This window comes from Canis lupus, chromosome 24, assembly GCF_048164855.1.
Source record: "Canis lupus baileyi chromosome 24, mCanLup2.hap1, whole genome shotgun sequence".
NCBI classification, from domain to species: domain Eukaryota; kingdom Metazoa; phylum Chordata; class Mammalia; order Carnivora; family Canidae; genus Canis; species Canis lupus.
In genome coordinates this window covers 21,420,347-21,436,631 of record NC_132861.1, presented here as the reverse complement: position 1 = coordinate 21,436,631, position 16,285 = coordinate 21,420,347, and the positions used below count along the sequence as shown (strand labels likewise).

General features: G+C 37.1%; 1 long non-coding RNA gene across 1 annotated transcript; it reads left to right on the top strand.

Moving 5' to 3' along the window:
• The first annotated feature begins 721 nt into the window (after window positions 1-721).
• Window positions 722-15,367, top strand: LOC140616444 (uncharacterized). Its single transcript, XR_012016927.1, has 3 exons — window positions 722-928; window positions 13,077-13,172; window positions 15,189-15,367. It is a non-coding gene; the product is annotated as an uncharacterized lncRNA (long non-coding RNA).
• The last annotated feature ends 918 nt before the right edge of the window (window positions 15,368-16,285 follow it).

The following is a 16,285-nucleotide window of genomic DNA, read 5'->3' as shown; positions in this document are numbered from 1 at the left end:
ATCAAATTAGTGGGGAAAGAGTTGTTTCTAGTTTTCCTTTATTATCTTTTTAATTTCCATAGGATCTAGAGTGATGTCCCCTCTTTCATTTCTGTTTGTTAGTATTTGTTCACTCTCTGTTCTGTCTTAGCATGGCTAAAGATATATCAGTTTTTATCTTATCTTTAAAAAATAGCTTTTGGTATTATTGATTTTCTCTATTGATTTTCCATTTTCAATTTCATTGAATTCTGCTATAGCTTTTTAGTTTTTTTTTCCCCCTTCTCCTTTTTTTGGACTTAATTTGCTCTTCTTGTTCTAGTTTTCCAGGTACAGATTTATAGTCCTAGCCACAATAATCAGACAAGAAAAAGAAATAAAAGGCATATGTATTGGTAAAGAAGAAGTTAGGTAGTTTTAGATCTCTCTTCTTTTCTAATATACCTATTTAATACTACAAATTTTCCTCTAAATATCATTTTCTCTGAATTGCACACATTTTGATGTTTTGTTTTCATCTCAGTTTAGTTCGAAATATTTTTAAGTTTTTCTTGAGATTTCTTATTTGATTCATGTGTTACTTAGAAATGTGTTGTTTAACCTCCATGTATCTTAGGATTTTAACTATCTCTCTGTCACTGATTTCTAGTTTAATTCAATTGTTGTATGAGAACAGATTCTGTATGATTTATATTATTTTTTTTTCAATTTGATAGGTTTGTTTTATGGTCCATAGTGTGATCTGTCTTGGCAACTGCCCCATGTTAGCTTAAGAGAAATCTGGGAGGGAGGAGCAAGACGGCGGAAGAGTAGGGTCTCCAAATCACCTGTCTCCACCAAACTACCTAGAAAACCTTCAAATTATCCTGAAAATCTATGAATTCGGCCTGAGAATTAAAGAGAGAACACCTGGAATGCTACAGTGAGAAGAGTTCGCGCATCTATCAAGGTAGGAAGACGGGGAAAAAGAAATAAAGGAACAAAGGCCTCCAAGGGGGAGGGGCCCAGGAGGAGCCGGGCTGAGGCCGGGGCGAGTGTCCCCAGGACAGGAGAGCCCCGTCCCGGAGACGCAGGAGCTGCACCGACCTTCCCGGGCGGAAAGGGGCTCGTGGGGAGGTGGAGCAGGACCCAGGAGGGCGAGGATGCCCTCGGGTTCCCTGGGACAGTAACAGAGCAACTGCGCGCCCAGGAGAGTGCGCCGAGCTCCCTAAGGGCTGCAGCGCGCACGGCGGGGCCCGGCGGGACCCGGAGCAGCTGAAGGGGCTCGGGCGGCGGCTCCGCGGAGGGGGCTGCGCGGCCCCGGGAGCAGCTCGGAGGGGCTCGGGCAGAGGAAGAGGCTCCGTGCGGAGGGGGCTGCGCGGTTCCAGGAGCAGCTCCGGGGGGCTCGGGCGGCGGCTCCGCGGAGGGGGCTGCGCGGCCCGGGAGCGTGAATCCACCAGCGCAGGCCCCGGAGCACAGGGCGCCGGGACACAGCCCAGGATCCCGCCTCCTCTGGGGAGGCAGAGGCCGGGAGGGCCCAGGACAGCGAGGACGCTCCTGCCCGGAGCTAAGCAGATCAGCGGCCCCGCCCCGGAGCCTCCAGGCCCTGCAGACGGAGTTCCTGCCGGAGCTGAATCCAGGTTTCCAGAGCTGCCCCGCCACTGGGGCTGTTCCTCCTGCGGCCTCACGGGGTGAACAACCCCCACTGAGCCCTGCACCAGGCAGGGGCACAGCAGCTCCCCCAAGTGCTAACACCTGAAAATCAGCACAACAGGCCCCTCCCCCAGAAGATCAGCTAGACGGACAACTTCCAGGAGAAGCCAAGGGACTTAAAGTACACAGAATCAGAAGATACTCCCCGGTGGTTCTTTTTTTTTGTTTTGTTTTGTTTTGCTTTTTGATTTGTTTCCTTCCCCCACCCCCTTTTTTTCTCCTTTCTTTTTCTTTCTCTTTTTCTTCTTTTTTTTTTTCGTTTTTTTTTTCTTTTTCTTCCCTTTTTTTTTCTCTTTCTCTTTTCTTTCCTTCTTTCTCTCCTCTCTTTTTCTCTTTTTCCCAATACAATTTGCTTTTGGCCACTCTGCACTGAGCAAAATGACTAGAAGGAAAACCTCACCTCAAAAGAAAGAATCAGAAACAGTCCTCTCTCCCACAGAGTTACAAAATCTGGATTACAATTCAATGTCAGAAAGCCAATTCAGAAGCACTATTATACACCTACTGGTGGCTCTAGAAAAAAGTATAAAGGACTCAAGAGACTTCATGACTGCAGAATTTAGAGCTAATCAGGCAGAAATTAAAAATCAATTGAATGAGATGCAATCCAAACTAGAAGTCCTAACGATGAGGGTTAACGAGGTGGAAGAACGAGTGCGTGACATAGAAGACAAGTTGATAGCAAAGAGGGAAACTGAGGAAAAAAGAGACAAACAATTAAAAGACCATGAAGATAGATTAAGGGAAATAAACGACAGCCTGAGGAAGAAAAACCTACGTTTAATTGGGGTTCCCGAGGGCGCCGAAAGGGCCAGAGGGCCAGAATATGTATTTGAACAAATTCTACCTGAAAACTTTCCTAATCTGGGAAGGGAAACAGGCATTCAGATCCAGGAAATAGAGAGATCCCCCCCTAAAATCAATAAAAACCGTTCAACACCTCGACATTTAATTGTGAAGCTTGCAAATTCCAAAGGTAAGGAGAAGATCCTTAAAGCAGCAAGAGACAAGAAATCCCTGACTTTTATGGGGAGGAGTATTAGGGTAACAGCAGACCTCTCCACAGAGACCTGGCAGGCCAGAAAGGGCTGGCAGGATATATTCAGGGTCCTAAATGAGAAGAACATGCAACCAAGAATACTTTATCCAGCAAGGCTCTCATTCAAAATGGAAGGAGAGATAAAGAGCTTCCAAGACAGGCAGCAACTGAAAGAATATGTGACCTCCAAACCAGCTCTGCAAGAAATTTTAAGGGGGACTCTTAAAATTCCCCTTTAAGAAGTTCAGTGGAACAGTCCACAAAAACAAGGACTGAATAGATATCATGATGACACTAAACTCATATCTCTCAATAGTAACTCTGAATGTGAATGGGCTTAATGACCCCATCAAAAGGCGCAGGGTTTCAGACTGGATAAAAAAGCAGGACCCATCTATTTGCTGTCTACAAGAGACTCATTTTAGACAGAAGGACACCTACAGCCTGAAAATAAAAGGTTGGAGAACCATTTACCATTCGAATGGTCCTCAAAAGAAAGCAGGGGTAGCCATCCTTATATCAGATAAACTAAAATTTACCCCAAAGACTGTAGTGAGAGATGAAGAGGGACACTATATCATACTTAAAGGATCTATTCAACAAGAGGACTTAACAATCCTCAATATATATGCTCCGAATGTGGGAGCTGCCAAATATATAAATCAATTATTAACCAAAGTGAAGAAATACTTAGATAATAATACACTTATACTTGGTGACTTCAATCTAGCTCTTTCTATACTCAATAGGTCTTCTAAGCACAACATCTCCAAAGAAACGAGAGCTTTAAATGATACACTGGACCAGATGGATTTCACAGATATCTACAGAACTTTACATCCAAACTCAACTGAATACACATTCTTCTCAAGTGCACATGGAACTTTCTCCAGAATAGACCACATATTGGGTCACAAATCGGGTCTGAACCGATACCAAAAGATTGGGATTGTCCCCTGCATATTCTCGGACCATAATGCCTTGAAATTAGAACTAAATCACAACAAGAAGTTTGGAAGGACCTCAAACACATGGAGGTTAAGGACCATCCTGCTAAAAGATAAAAGGGTCAACCAGGAAATTAAGGAAGAATTAAAAAGATTCATGGAAACTAATGAGAATGAAGATACAACCGTTCAAAATCTTTGGGATGCAGCAAAAGCAGTCCTAAGGGGGAAATACATCGCAATACAAGCATCCATTCAAAAACTGGAAAGAACTCAAATACAAAAGCTAACCTTACACATAAAGGAGCTAGAGAAAAAACAGCAAATAGATCCTACACCCAAGAGAAGAAGGGAGTTAATAAAGATTCGAGCAGAACTCAACGAAATCGAGACCAGAAGAACTGTGGAACAGATCAACAGAACCAGGAGTTGGTTCTTTGAAAGAATTAATAAGATAGATAAACCATTAGCCAGCCTTATTAAAAAGAAGAGAGAGAAGACTCAAATTAATAAAATCATGAATGAGAAAGGAGAGATCACTACCAACACCAAGGAAATACAAACGATTTTAAAAACATATTATGAACAGCTATACGCCAATAAATTAGGCAATCTAGAAGAAATGGACGCATTCCTGGAAAGCCACAAACTACCAAAACTGGAACAGGAAGAAATAGAAAACCTGAACAGGCCAATAACCAGGGAGGAAATTGAAGTAGTCATCAAAAACCTCCCAAGACACAAGAGTCCAGGGCCAGATGGCTTCCCAGGGGAATTTTATCAAACGTTTAAAGAAGAAACCATACCTATTCTCCTAAAGCTGTTTGGAAAGATAGAAAGAGATGGAGTACTTCCAAATTCGTTCTATGAAGCCAGCATCACCTTAATTCCAAAGCCAGACAAAGACCCCGCCAAAAAGGAGAATTACAGACCAATATCCCTGATGAACATGGATGCAAAAATTCTCAACAAGATACTGGCCAATAGGATCCAACAGTACATTAAGAAAATTATTCACCATGACCAAGTAGGATTTATCCCTGGGACGCAAGGCTGGTTCAACACCCGTAAAACAATCAATGTGATTCATCATATCAGCAAGAGAAAAACCAAGAACCATATGATCCTCTCATTGGATGCAGAGAAAGCATTTGACAAAATACAGCATCCATTCCTGATCAAAACTCTTCAGAGTGTAGGGATAGAGGGAACATTCCTCAACATCTTAAAAGCCATCTATGAAAAGCCCACAGCAAATATCATTCTCAATGGGGAAGCACTAGGAGCCTTTCCCCTAAGATCAGGAACAAGACAGGGATGTCCACTCTCACCACTGCTGTTCAACATAGTACTGGAAGTCCTAGCCTCAGCAATCAGACAACAAAAAGACATTAAAGGCATTCAAATTGGCAAAGAAGAAGTCAAACTCTCCCTCTTCGCCGATGACAAGATACTCTACATAGAAAACCCAAAAGCCTTCCCCCCAAGATTGCTAGAACTCATACAGCAATTCGGTAGCGTGGCAGGATACAAAATCAATGCCCAGAAGTCAGTGGCATTTCTATACACTAACAATGAGACTGAAGAAAGAGAAATTAAGGAGTCAATCCCATTTACAATTGCACCCAAAAGCATAAGATACCTAGGAATAAACCTCACCAAAGATGTAAAGGATCTATACCCTCAAAACTATAGAACACTTCTGAAAGAAATTGAGGAAGACACAAAGAGATGGAAAAATATTCCATGCTCATGGATTGGCAGAATTAATATTGTGAAAATGTCAATGTTACCCAGGGCAATATACACGTTTAATGCAATCCCTATCAAAATACCATGGACTTTCTTCAGAGAGTTAGAACAAATTATTTTAAGATTTGTGTGGAATCAGAAAAGACCCCGAATAGCCAGGGGAATTTTAAAAAAGAAAACCATATCTGGGGGCATCACAATGCCAGATTTCAGGTTGTACTACAAAGCTGTGGTCATCAAGACAGTGTGGTACTGGCACAAAAACAGACACATAGATCAGTGGAACAGAATAGAGAATCCAGAAGTGGACCCTGAACTTTATGGGCAACTAATATTCGATAAAGGAGGAAAGACTATCCATTGGAAGAAAGACAGTCTCTTCAATAAATGGTGCTGGGAAAATTGGACATCCACATGCAGAAGAATGAAACTAGACCACTCTCTTGCACCATACACAAAGATAAACTCAAAATGGATGAAAGATCTAAATGTGAGACAAGATTCCATCAAAATCCTAGAGAAAAACACAGGCAACACCCTTTTTGAACTCGGCCATAGTAACTTCTTGCAAGATACATCCACGAAGGCAAAAGAAACAAAAGCAAAAATGAACTATTGGGACTTCATCAAGATAAGAAGTTTTTGCACAGCAAAGGATACAGTCAACAAAACTCAAAGACAACCTACAGAATGGGAGAATATATTTGCAAATGACATATCAGATAAAGGGCTAGTTCCCAAGATCTATAAAGAACTTATTAAACTCAACACCAAAGAAACAAACAATCCAATCATGAAATGGGCAAAAGACATGAACAGAAATCTCACAGAGGAAGACATAGACATGGCCAACATGCATATGAGAAAATGCTCTGCATCACTTGCCATCAGGGAAATACAAATCAAAACTACAATGTGATACCACCTCACACCAGTGAGAATGGGGAAAATTAACAAGGCAGGAAACAACAAATGTTGGAGAGGATGCGGAGAAAAGGGAACCCTCTTACACTGTTGGTGGGAATGTGAACTGGTGCAGCCACTCTGGAAAACTGTGTGGAGGTTCCTCAAAGAGTTAAAAATAGACCTGCCCTACGACCCAGCAATTGCACTGTTGGGGATTTACCCCAAAGATATAGATGCAATGAAACACCGGGATACCTGCACCCCGATGTTTCTAGCAGCAATGGCCACGATAGCCAAACTGTGGAAGGAGCCTCGGTGTCCAACGAAAGATGAATGGATAAAGAAGATGTGGTTTATGTATACAATGGAATATTACTCAGCTATTAGAAATGACAAATACCCACCATTTGCTTCAACGTGGATGGAACTGGAGGGTATTATGCTGAGTGAAGTAAGTCAGTCGGAGAAGGACAAACATTATATGTTCTCATTCATTTGGGGAATATAAATAATAGTGAAAGGGAATATAAGGGAAGGGAGAAGAAATGTGTGGGAAATATCAGAAGGGGAGACAGAACGTAAAGACTCCTAACTCTGGGAAACGCACTAGGGGTGGTAGAAGGGGAGGAGGGCGGGGGGTGGGAGTGAATGGGTGACGGGCACTGGGTGTTATTCTGTATGTTAGTAAATTGAACACCAATAAAAAAATAAATTAAAAAAAAAAAGAAATCTGTATTCTGCTGTTGTTGGATGAAGTAGTCTATAGATGTCAATTATGTCTAGCTGATTGATTCTGCTGTTGAGTTCAGCTATGTCTATATTGACTTTCTACCTGTTGGGTCTGCCCATTTATTTCTAAGAGAGATGTTGAGGTCTCCAGCTATGATAGTGGATTCATCTATTTCATCCTGCAGTTTTATCAATTTTTATCTCATGTAATTTAGATGCTCTATTGTTAGGTCCTTACATGTTAAAAATTGTTATGTCTTCTTGGAAAATTGATCCCTTTATCACTGGTAGTTTCTTTTAGGAACACTTCTCTCTTTGCTTTTAAATATACCTCAACAGGAGACTTCAATGTAATTTTTTAAACCTATTTTTTAAATTATGGTAAAATACATAGCACACAAAACTTAACAGTTTTCAAGTGTACAGTTCAGTGGCACTTAGTACATTCATATTATCATGCAATCATTACCATCATCCATCCAAGAATTTATGGTGAATAACTGAAACTCTGTACCTATTAAAAAGAGCCACCTTTTCATCCTCCCTTTTTTTTTTTCAGGTTTCTATTCAAACTTTATGTTTTCCTGTTTTTGTCCTTTTTTTGTTGTTTTGTTTTTATTAAAGGAACAGGAGGAGGGGGACAATGGTCTCTCAGGCTGCAGGGGAGAGCCTCAGGTCCCCAATCCCTCTGTTGAAGATGCTCATTGAGCTTGTGTTGTAAACTGGGTGAGGAAGATGGCTTGTAGTGCTAGAAGAGTCAGAGATAGGATCTATGACCCATCCAGCCCTCACAAGAAGAGTCAGTGGGCAGGGGGCACTGAGGGCTGATGGTCCTGGTAGGCACCATGTTACTTTCTGTCTCTATGGCTTCGACTACTTTAGATCATAAAGTATTTGTCTTTTTGTGACTGGTACAGTTCACTTAGCATAATGTCTTCAGGGTTTATCTATGTTGTGGGTTAGGTTGGATACCCTTCCTTTGTAGGGTAAATAAACATTTCATTGTATGAATTAACACATTTTATTTAGCATTCATCTGTTATTGGGCATTTGGATTGCTTCTACATTTTGACTATAATAAGTAATGGTGCTATGCACATGGGTGTAAAAATATCCAGTTCTTTGGGTACCTGGAAAGAGGAATTGTTGGATAATACTGTAGTTATATCTTTAATCTTTGAGGAGTTGCCTAATATCTATAGTGACTGCACCATCTTACTTATCAACAACAGTCCACAAGGATTTCAGTTTTTCTACATCCTCATCAACACTTTTCTTTCTTTCTTTTTCCTTTCCTTTCCTTTCCTTTCCTTTCCTTTCCTTTCCTTTCCTTTCCTTTCCTTTCCTTTCCTTTCCTTTCCTTTCCTTCCTCTTTTCTTTCCCTTTCCTTTCCTCTTTCTTTCCTTTTCCTTTTTCTTCCTTCCTTCTTTTCTTTTTCTTTCTTTCTTTCTTTCTTTCTTTCTTTCTTTCTTTCTTTCTTTCTTTCTTTCTTTCTTTCTCTTTCTCTCTTTCTCTTTCCTTTTTTCCTTCCTTCTTTTTTTAATAGCTATTCTAACAGCTGTGAGGTGTCACATTGATGTTGTTTTGTTATTGCTGACTTTAATATCCATCTAAGCTAATGAGTCCTCTTTAATAGTGATTGATTTTTCCTGGTATTTACCAGGCTCATACCAGCTCATATAGATAGACAGCCGTTTATTGTAATTGCAGTGTGAATAATGGCCCATAAAAAACCCCTTCTACAAGGTCTACTCAGTGACCTCCTGGGGTGTGGGGAAGATACATCTAACTTCCACAGGCAGACCACTCCTTTCCTTGACACCACTGGTTGTTTATCCTCCAGCAGGAAACCAGGAGAATGATTAAGTTATGAATGTGTATTTAAGATGTTAATTGCATTGAAATTTTCATATTATGCTTCTAAAATGCTTATAGGTTGAATTTTTTGAGTTAGGTTTTATTTCCCTTAAAAGTTGTTCAAACAACCACTGTGGGACACCTGGGTGGTTCAGTGGTTGAGCATCTGCCTTTGGCTTAGGTTCTGGGATCCAGTCCTGTATCGGGTTTCCTTCAGGGAGCCTGCTTCTCCCTCTGCCTATGTCTCTGCCTCTCCCTCTATGTCTTCTGTGAATGAATATATAAAATCTTAAAAAAGAAAGAAGGAAAGAAAAGAAACAACCACTGTTTGCCAAACAGTGCCCATTGTTTGACAGTGTTCTGAAAGTTCAAGACAGTGTAAGAATAACATAAAAAGAAAAAAAACTAATAAATATTGGCAAGGATCAAATAAAACCAATGTAATAAGAAGACCAAATGGGGGTGGGGTGCCTGTCTGGCTCAGTCAGAAAGCATGCAACTCTTGGTCTTGGAGTTGTGAGTTTGATCCCCACATTGGATGTAGAGATAATTTAAAATCTAAAAAAAAAGACAATATAATTCTCTAATTATAAATCCTATGTATTGAAAATTTAATAAAACTATCTAGAGTCCAACACATTAGCCAAGGACAATATAATTATATTTTAAAAACCCATAGGTTTTACCAATTTTTAAATTTATTTTATGTGTGCTATTGTTTCAAGTGTGTCTTGTTTTTTATTTTGTATCTATATTAATTTTTTATCTTCATTTCTAATAACTCTTTCCCTCCACAACCATTTTAATATATATGCTTAGTTGTTTGCATTCTATAATATATGTGCTGCTCTTTTTGAATGTTTTAACTTTCATTTTACTATTTTTTCTCTTCAATCTATATATTAAAGATACATCTTTGTTTTAATATATGCATCCAGTTGATTATTTCCCATTGTTGCAAAACATTCTATGAGGTGTACTCATCATGTTTTGCCACTTCATCCTCCATTTATCTAACTTCCACAGAGCCTGAGCATCTCCTTATAAGTCATTTGATCTTTAAAGTTTCTTCTTACATAAATTATTTGTAAAAATATCTCTTACATATTTTTTCTGCCTTGTCATTTTCCTATTGAACTTTTTGGAATTATTTTTATAGTTAAGTTTTTGGTATTTAACCTTTTTATATTTCTATTGCTGCCATGGTAAGACTTATTGCTATTTTTTCTCATTTTTTTTAAGTCTACATTTTATTTTATTATTTTTTTTAGGCTGGTTTTGGTCTTTAACTTAAAGCACATACTTGTGTTCATTTATCCCTATTAATTTCTTCCCCTTAACTAGGTAAGCCATTTACCATGCTCTCGTGGCAATGTTACTTCTATTCTTTCCTTCTGTCCCCCTTTCTTTTCTGCCCTAAGAACTGATTATGTTAATATTTTCTATATTTTTTACTCTGGATTATTTGTAATAACTTTCTCTGTTCTTTGGTCCTGACTTTTATATTTTAAGATTTTATGTTTTTTTTTAAGATTTTATTTATTTATTCATGAGAGACACGGGGGGGAGAGAGAGAGAGAGAGAGAGAGAGGCAGAGACACAGGCAGAGGGGGAAGCAGGCTCCATGCAGGGAGCCTGATGTGGGGCCCAGTCCTGGGATTCCAGCATCATGCCCTGGGCGGAAGGCAGGTGCTAAACTGCTGAGCCACCCAGGGATCCCCAGATTTTATGTATTTATTTTAGAATCTCAGACATTCTCCACACTGAGCATGAACCTGACACCAGGCTTGATCTCATGACTCTGAGATCATGACCTGAGCTGGATGACTGAGCGACCCAGGCACACCCCAACTTTTATATTTTAAAACTGATCTTACTTTCTATATCTTCTGTGAGATTCCCTTAGATTTTTTTTTCTTATGTTAGCATATACTCCAGTATTTGTGAAGGGGTCTCTTTTATGTCAAATTTGAAGTCCTGTATATCTGATGATCACTTTTTTATGCCTTCATATTTGACTGCCAGCGTGGCTGGACATAAAACTCAAGATTCAAGGTCATTTCCTTCAATACATGCAGTTATTAGTTTACTGTCTTCTTGTATCCAAGGTGGCTATGAAGAAGTCTGATTTCTATCTAATTATTGATCTTTCCTTTTTCTGGAAATATTTAGCATTTTTTTCCTTTGATATTCTTAAAATTTACTATAGCGCATAACTGCATTTGTCTTTCTTTTTTATCTCATTTGGCACTTCATGTTCTCTTACTTTTGAAATATTATCTTTAATATTTTTGTTTCTATTTCTCTTATTTCTTAATCTTCGTAGAACTTCTTTTATCCATATATACAGCCTTTCTATTTTTATCCTTAAAATATCATTTTGGTTTTTAATATTTCATACTCTTCATTTTCCTGCTGACTTCTCTAAAAGTTTTGGAATCAGATCTTTCTACTCATTAATTAATTCTTCAATTGTGACCGTCATGCTGTTTTCAAACCTGTTTTATTCTTTATGTACATATTATATTTTTCTTACCCAATAATTCTATTTAGTTGCTTTCATCATTTCCTGTTTTATTTTATATTATTATATCTTTGCTTATCTTCTTAGGTGTATACATGAAGCCTTTTATTTTTATTTTTTCTGTATATTTTTTAAGTATTTAATTTCCAGTTATATACAATGTAATATTAGTTTCAGGTGTACAGTATAGGGATTCAACACTTCCATTCAACGCCCAGTGCTAAAACTCTGATTTCATTTGTTTTTAAAATTTTGCTTTAGATGTTATACGTTATTCAATTATTTTCATCTTGTAATGGTCTTTTGGCCTCTGATAGCCTAGTAACTTTGGCCTGTGAACTCATACATTTGGTGAAGGCCAACCCTTCGCCAGCATCCCACTCACCACTGTAACACACATTGCCATATATCTATAAATAAATGTTATAAGAAGTATGTAACTTATTTATTAAAAAGACTAAAATTCTAGTTAAGTGGCATGAAGAGTCCTGACCAAGCCAAAAAACAAATGATAACTCAGGGTAAAATAAGTCAATATTTAAAATTTTAGTTATTCATTAAATTATTTTAAGATTCATTTGGGAGACTGAATGTATGAGAAAACCCAAAGAACAAAAAAAATTGAGGATGAAAATGTGATGTATTAAAAAAAAAAGAAAATGTGATGTATTAAAAGGCAACATTAAGACAATCAACTCAGGCGTAGCAATTTTACCTCCCTTCATGTCTGTCATCTTTTGCACTTATAATATTTAAGCCTTAATTATTTCCTTTACATAAATTGAGAACCATATTAGATGGTATTTTAATTTTTCCTCAACCATCAAAATAACAAAATTCAAGAGGATAAGAAATGTTTATTATATTTACTAATATTTTAGCTGTTTTTTTGTTCCTTCTTGATATTCTAAGATTCATTCTTTTATCATCTCCTTTATGCTTAAAGAAACTCCTTTAGACATTCATTTAAGGTATGTCTACTGGTGACAAATTCTCATAGTTTTCCTTTACTTGAAAAAGTCTTGGAAGGAGGGGTCTTGGGGCCACTAGACCTGATTTGGGTTGAAGTCTAGGCTCTGCTCAGCCTTTGTTTTGGGAATGGGGACAGAGTTTTAGTATTTCTTACTGCTTTTCTTTTCATGACACTAAAGAGAAACTTTAACATACAGTATGAGGGTAAATACATTTCCAAAACTAATATGCAGTATGTAAAACAAATGGTCAATATGTATAACATAATACATGGGAAATCAGTTCAAAGTTGGGTAAATGACTGAATTATGAGAAGAGAGTATTCCTTCAATTTCTATAACTTATTATATTATGTCTATTTTTACTATTGTGGCCAATCACTTTTCATATGTTTATTATTTTGGGGTGTTGAATTTAACATCCATATGAATGAATGCAAGAGATACATCCTTGGCCAGTGGCAGAATCATGAGTTGAAAGTAAGAGGGTTTTTTTTTTTTTTTTCAATTTGGAAAGAATCAGAATATTAAGTAAATAAAACACAATGTATGTGGAGCACAAATTAGATTGATATTACTGTTTTAAAAAATTGTTCTGATATATATTAATACATACCAGAAAATAAATAAAATCTGTATATAACTTTTCTAGTAATTTATTTTTATGACTTTCTCCACAGTTACTCTTTTTTCTACCTTTTTATTCCTGGTATCTAACATAGTGCATGTAAACATCGAATATTTGCAGAATAAATGAATGGATGAATGATAAGCCAGTAAGTAAATAAACTTCCATTTTACATTTGGATGCATATAATTTTGATAATTATGAGGAATGATAGCAAATATATTAGAATGATATTCTATAGTAAAGTGCCATTTGGTTGATCCATGATTGGTTTTCAAAAGAATTCACCCTTGTTTTCTTTTCTTATTACATAAAATGATAATGGATATATTATTCAAATCTCTTTTTCACTAGAAGGTCAGTTGTAAGATTGAAGAAATGGTTTTTATGTTATTGATTAAAGTGATCACGCAACCTTCTTCTTGAAAACCCTATGGGGATTTGTCATAGTTAATGAGTGGCTCTAGAAACTTCAGAAGTAGATTAATAGAAAATATTAACAAAGTGAATTAAGTTTGTAAATTGAGACAGACTTTATCAATATCCATGCCTTGTTATGTTGCTATGTGTCAGACAGGCCTCTCTATTTTAATCTTTAACTAATCATTCCTTTGATTCCACATCACTACGACATCATGACAGTCAAAGATTAACCTTGAAAAAGGCTTCTCTTCTTCAGTCATCAGAAAAATATGAAATTCCATTAAGTAGGTGTGAATTTCCCATTCCCTTCAAGGCAAAAGTTACATGAGTCTCTGGGTATAAAGATTTATCTTTTTTTTTTTTAAAGGATGTTTAGAAATCTGTCTAGACACCATTAGTTGTTTTGCAAAGTTAATCTTGGATTAACTGATAGGTGGCCCCACTTTCTCTGTAATTCAGCTAAGGAAGAACTCCTGGATTGGGTCTTCCTCAGCAGAACAATGTGTCAGCCTTATTTATCAACATTAGTGCCCCAAAAAAGCACGGATCTATGGAAATGTCACTCCTTTGGATCCCTTTTAAAAATATTTCTCTTTTTTCTTCAGCTTATATTTAAAAATACCTATAAATTATGTATTTCACAGTTGCATGCCATAAATCTATTGGAACAGCTTGCTTGATTTTCTGGCTGCCATTCCCCTCAGTATTCCCCTCAATTCCACAAGTTTTATTACAAGCTTCAGACACAAAGGTTTTATTCGTTGTTGTTGCTGCTAATTTGTTATGAAAACAAAATAGTGGACCCTGAGATATTAAGTATTTGGGGCTAACCATAACTATTAACATATATGTACATGTATAATATATATAGCATGTATATATATATATTTATAATGTTATATATAGCAAATATATGGTTTATTTATTCTCTTTCTTTGTAATGTGTCCACTATCATCATGATTTATTAAAACATCTCATTCTCAGGAGGAGCAGGGACCAGAAAAGCAAAGAACAATGACAACCAAACTTAAACCTTCAGAGGGGATACTTACATAAGTTTTTTTTAGAAGGTTAATTTTTCCTTTACAACTGAAGACTGTGATATAGACACAGTTGTAGTTAATGCTCATATAACAATCATATTATAATAGAAATTTTTAAATACCCAAATTAACAGAATAACAGAATTTTTGAAATCTTACTAATCTTAGAAAGCATCACTTTGCCACCATGGCTCACTTCACAATCCCTTTGTTGTATCCATCAGGAATAGAGATCTCTCCCACGTATTCCTCCTTCAATCCTTTTTTTCTCTTTCCCTATGGAAATTATACCCACTCTTTGGTGGAAGATACAATCTAAATAATTACAGAATGTGAATAGAAGGTTGAGGGAGCATCCAGAGCCATAAACCAGGGCTTCTGTAAAATGTTAAGATACCTTCAGATATCGAGAATTTTGCGTTCATGTGAAAGAGAGATAGAATGACCTGGATAGAGCCCTTTTAAATAGTGGTGTCTCTGAAAACACCAAAACAGATTTATCAGTACTTCTTGTAGGAAGCGCTGTAGTAAATTAACATGCCTTCTTTGCTTTGATGAGATCAAGTATAGCATTGATATTGTTGGAGTTCCACTGTTTGTTTTTTAATCAGTTTTTACTAATAAAATGCCTCTGTTCTAAATGATTGATTTTTTTTCTTCTTTTGTGTTTACTCTAATACAAACTTGTTACCTTCAGAGAGAAAAAGGACTTTCAAGAGTATGGCAAGAGAGTGAGCAGAACTCCAGTGGTCATTGGCAAAAGGCTGTCATCCTGCTAGGAAAGCTAAGGAATTATGAAGTCATATTCCAAGGTATCAGAACAAGAGATCTAGGAGGAGGAGCTGCAATTGATGACATTGAATTTAAAAACTGCATGACTGGTAAGTTTCTGGAAATCTCTTCTACTTGGAACAGCTTTCATACTCTAGCCATTTTATCTTTACTTCTCATTTACAAAATGTTCTGCTGTTACATATTTGGTACCTCCATAAAAATAAGTTGGAAGCCATTATTCCATAATTGTTGAACTTACATGTTAAGAGAGAATAGCTTCTCCCTCCCACAAGTGCACAAACATTTAATTCCTTCCTTTGTTCCAGACCATCCCTTTTCTAACATGTAGAAGTGTTGTTCTTTGCACTTTTTTCCTTTGCACTGTTTTTCAACATGAATTAAGTGTATGCCTAATATTTACATACGTTTATCTAAAGTAATTTAAAGTAAGCAGGTAAAAAAATTGTTTGAAAGCTGTCACTTAGTGGATATATGAGAAATAAATTCAACCAGGTGTAATTCAAGTAGAACTTGAGTTGAGAGCAAGGCTTTGGGTATTTTTGCTACTACAGCAAGTGAACAGCAACTTGAAAAGTTTTGCTATCATTTATCTCACTTCCAAAAGTGTGAAGTTTAACTCTACTTAGATTTTCTTTACAAAACTACCCAGAAAATGTCAAAAATAATTATAAATATCCTTGTACAATTTCACAACTGGCAAAGTTCTTTTGGAGGCACTATTCCATTTGATTTTCCAAAATAGTGCCATGTGACATACACTGCCAATGAATTCTACACAGATTCACTCAGAGGCAAGATCCTGAAATAGGAAGCTAAAGTTAAGTGCTGTTTAATTTTATTATTGCTCTTACACTAAAGTATCATTTCACTGAGGCATTTCAAAATGCCAAAAGTTTGGTTTTTGGTGATGTTACAGCATCGGCTCTTTTATGAGCAAGGCTGCTTCAAAGATCCCAGGTGATCTAGAGAGCACAGAGCTCTGAGTATCCGTGTCAGGAG